General features: G+C 35.6%; 1 long non-coding RNA gene across 1 annotated transcript; it reads right to left on the reverse strand.

Annotated features, from left to right (window-relative positions):
* Nucleotides 1-489: 489 nt before the first annotated feature.
* LOC311142659 lies at nucleotides 490-4,291 on the reverse strand. The gene is made up of 5 exons (XR_014614357.1): nucleotides 4,016-4,291; nucleotides 3,135-3,212; nucleotides 2,252-2,329; nucleotides 1,371-1,448; nucleotides 490-567 (listed from the first exon to the last, which is right to left on the reverse strand). It is a non-coding gene; the product is annotated as an uncharacterized lncRNA (long non-coding RNA).
* Nucleotides 4,292-4,821: the final 530 nt, after the last annotated feature.

Here is a 4,821-nt window from a genome sequence, read left to right on the forward strand (position 1 = left end):
ACCATATCGGGACGTAATCTGAAACACATTTACGTCTTGAACAGCCTAATTACCAAATGAGGACTTGACGACTGAACACATCTGGAATCAAGGTTCCTGACTTTGAGTTATCCTTTTGTTGTCAAAGAAAGCTCACCACCTTAAAAGCAATGTAAATGGATCAACTGCCATATAAATTAAATCACGCAAATTAATAAGAAATATGTTAAATGGGCAAAAACATTGCCCCAAAAATACAAAAACATAGGCATTAGAGAGAATAAAGATTAATTTTATGTTTTGAGGGGCGGTTAGTTCTGTCAAATGGTCGGGCTAATTTTGTTTATGCTATGATATCGAAACAAGTTATGGGAATGTTGATATTGTGAGCATTTTACACAAAAGGTTGGTTGTAATATAGTAAAAAGCCATGTAATTTATATATATTGGAATGAACTGAGACAACAATTTAATTTAAATAGAAAAGATCTACAATAAATGTGTAATAACCTGTTGGAAGGATGAAGTGGATCTCTGTCTCACTTCTGGGTCTGCTGAAGGTTGAGCTGGGATCTTGTCACTTGGTGTCTGCAACGAAATACAACAATAACATGTCAGAAATATTGTGTTTTATAATATAGATCATATCTATTTAGTAAACTAATGATCATACTCAGTTCAGTCACAATATATTCCTACCACCTGTCTATCATAATCACCTTTGGGGTGAGACTCATTGCTGAGGTCAAGGGCTGCATTGACCACAAATGTTAGGAAAGATAATTCATATGTGGATCTGGGCTTTTTATGCAAGACTCTATAGAAATGGTTAAAACTGTACAATATCTGCTAACCAACAATATGAGGACCGTGTAACACACACACTCTACTCTGGTTGGGTCATACCATATCGGGACGTCATCTGAAACACATTTACATCTTGAACAGCCTTAGTACCAAATGAGGACTTGACGACTGAACACATCTAGAGTCAAGGTTCCTGACTTTGAGTTATCCTTTTGTTGTCAAAGAAAGCTCACAACCTTAAAAGTAATGTAAATGGATCAACTGCCATATAAATTAAATCACGCAAATTGATAAGAAATATGTTAAATGGGCAAAAACATTGCCCCAAAAATACAAAAACATAGGCATTAGAGAGAATAAAGATTAATTTTATGTTTTGAGGGGCGGTTAGTTCTGTCAAATGTTTGGGCTAATTTTGTTTACGCTATTATATCGAAACAAGTTATGGGAATGTTGATTTTGTGAACATTTTACACAAAAGGTTGGTTGTAATACAGTAAAAAGCCATTTAATTCATATTTTGGAATGAACTGAGACAACAATTTAATTTAAATAGAAAAGATCTACAATAAATATGTAATAACCTGTTGGAAGGATGAGGTGGATCTCTGTCTCACTTCTGGGTCTGCTGAAGGTTGAGCTGGGATCTTGTCACTTGGTGTCTGCAACGAAATACAACAATAACATGTCAAAAATATTGTGTTTTATAATATAGATCATATCTATTTAGTAAACTAATGATTATACTCAGTTCAGTCACAATATATTCCTACCACCTGTCAATCATAATCGCCTTTGGGGTGAGACTCATTGCTGAGGTCAAGGGCTGCATTGACCACAGATGTTAGGAAAGATAATTCATATGTGGATCTGGGCTTTTTATGCAAGACTCTATAGAAATGGTTAAAACTGTACAATATCTGCTAACCAACAATATGAGGACTGTGTAACACACACACTCTACTCTGGTTGGGTCATACCATATCGGGACGTAATCTGAAACACATTTACGTCTTGAACAGCCTAATTACCAAATGAGGACTTGACGACTGAACACATCTGGAATCAAGGATCCTGACTTTGAGTTATCCTTTTGTTGTCAAAGAAAGCTCACCACCTTAAAAGCAATGTAAATGGATCAACTGCCATATATATTAAATCACGCAAATTGATAAGAAATATGTTAAATGGGCAAAAACATTGCCCCAAAAATACAAAAACATAGGCATTAGAGAGAATAAAGATTAATGTTATGTTTTGAGGGGCGGTTAGTTCTGTCAAATGTTTGGGCTAATTTTGGTTACCCTATGATATCGAAACAAGTTATGGGAATGTTGATTTTGTGAACATTTTACACAAAAGGTTGGTTGTAATACAGTAAAAAGCCATTTAATTCATATTTTGGAATGAACTGAGACAACAATTTAATTTAAATAGAAAAGATCTACAATAAATATGTAATAACCTGTTGGAAGGATGAAGTGGATCTCTGTCTCACTTCTGGGTCTGCTGAAGGTTGAGCTGGGATCTTGTCACTTGGTGTCTGCAACGAAATACAACAATAACATGTCAGAAATATTGTGTTTTATAATATAGATCATATCTATTTCGTAAACTAATGATCATACTCAGTTCAGTCACAATATATTCCTACCACCTGTCTATCATAATCGCCTTTGGGGTGAGACTCATTGCTGAGGTCAAGGGCTTCATTGACCACAGATGTTAGGAAAGATAATTCATATATGGATCTGGGCTTTTTATGCAAGACTCTATAAAAATGGTTAAAACTGTACAATATCTGCTAACCAACAATATGAGGACCGTGTAACACACACACACTCTACTCTGGTTGGGTCATACCATATCGGGACGTAATCTGAAACACATTTACGTCTTGAACAGCCTAATTACCAAATGAGGACTTGACGACTGAACACATCTGGAGTCAAGGTTCCTGACTTTGAGTTATCCTTTTGTTGTCAAAGAAAGCTCACCACCTTAAAAGCAATGTAATGGATCAACTTGCCATATAAATTAAATCACGCAAATTGATAAGAAATATGTTAAATGGGCAAAAACATTGCCCCAAAAATACAAAAACATAGGCATTAGAGAGAATAAAGATTAATTTTATGTTTTGAGAGGCGGTTAGTTCTGTCAAATGTTTGGGCTAATTTTGTTTACGCTATTATATCGAAACAAGTTATGGGAATGTTGATTTTGTGAACATTTTACACAAAAGGTTGGTTGTAATACAGTAAAAAGCCATTTAATTCATATTTTGGAATGAACTGAGACAACAATTTAATTTAAATAGAAAAGATCTACAATAAATATGTAATAACCTGTTGGAAGGATGAGGTGGATCTCTGTCTCACTTCTGGGTCTGCTGAAGGTTGAGCTGGGATCTTGTCACTTGGTGTCTGCAACGAAATACAACAATAACATGTCAGAAATATTGTGTTTTATAATATAGATCATATCTATTTAGTAAACTAATGATCATACTCAGTTCAGTCACAATATATTCCTACCACCTGTCAATCATAATCGCCTTTGGGGTGAGACTCATTGCTGAGGTCAAGGGCTGCATTGACCACAGATGTTAGGAAAGATAATTCATATGTGGATCTGGGCTTTTTATGCAAGACTCTATAGAAATGGTTAAAACTGTACAATATCTGCTAACCAACAATATGAGGACCGTGTAACACACACACTCTACTCTGGTTGGGTCATACCATATCGGGACGTAATCTGAAACACATTTACGTCTTGAACAGCCTAATTACCAAATGAGGACTTGACGACTGAACACATCTGGATTCAAGGTTCCTGACTTTGAGTTATCCTTTTGTTGTCAAAGAAAGCTCACCACCTTAAAAGCAATGTAAATGGATCAACTGCCATATAAATTAAATCACGCAAATTGATAAGAAATATGTTAAATGGGCAAAAACATTGTCCCAAAAATACAAAAACATAGGCATTAGAGAGAATAAAGATTAATTTTATGTTTTGAGGGGCGGTTAGTTCTGTCAAATGGTCGGGCTAATTTTGTTTATGCTATGATATTGAAAGAAGTTATGGGAATTTTGATATTGTGAACATTTTACACAAAAGGTTGGTTGTAATACAGTAAAAAGCCATTTAATTCATATTTTGGAATGAACTGAGACAACAATTTAATTTAAATAGAAAAGATCTACAATAAATGTGTAATAACCTGTTGGAAGGATGAAGTGGATCTCTGTCTCACTTCTGGGTCTGCTGAAGCTTGAGCTGGGATCTTGTCACTTGGTGTCTGCAACGAAACACAACAATAAATATTCTGTATTATACTCTATTTAATCAGTGTATACAGTTGAAGTCGGAAGTTTACATACACTTAGGTTGGAGTCATTAAAACTCGTTTTTCAACCACTCCACAAATTTCTTGTTAACAAACTATAGTTTTGGCAAGTTGGTTAGGACATCTACTTTGTGCATGATACAAGTAATTTTTCCAACAATTGTTTACAGACAGATTTTTTCACTTAGAATTCACTGTATCACAATTCCAGTGGGTCAGAAGTTTACATACACTAAGTTGACTGTGCCTTTAAACAGCTTGGAAAATTCCAGAAAATGATGTCATGGCTTTAGAAGCTTCTGATAGGTTAATTGACATCATTTGAGTCAATTGGAGGTGTACCTGTGGATTTATTTCAAGGCCTACCTTCAAACTCAGTGCCTCTTTGCTTGACATCATGGGAAAATCAAAAGAAATCAGCCAATACCTCAGAAACAAATGTGTAGACCTCCACAAGTCTGGTTCATCCTTGGGAGCAATTTCCAAACGCCTGAAGGTACAACGTTCATCTGTACAAACAATAGTATGCAAGTATAAACACCATGGGACCACGAAGCCGTCATACCGCTCAGGAAGGAGACGCGTTCTGTCTCCTAGAGATGCATGTACTTTGGTGCGAAAGGTGCAAATCAATCCCAGAACAACAGCAAAGGACCTTGTGATGATGCTGGAGGAAACAG

The sequence above is a fragment of the Coregonus lavaretus genome (assembly GCF_964263955.1).
Source record: "Coregonus lavaretus genome assembly, chromosome: 2".
NCBI classification, from domain to species: Eukaryota; Metazoa; Chordata; class Actinopteri; order Salmoniformes; family Salmonidae; genus Coregonus; species Coregonus lavaretus.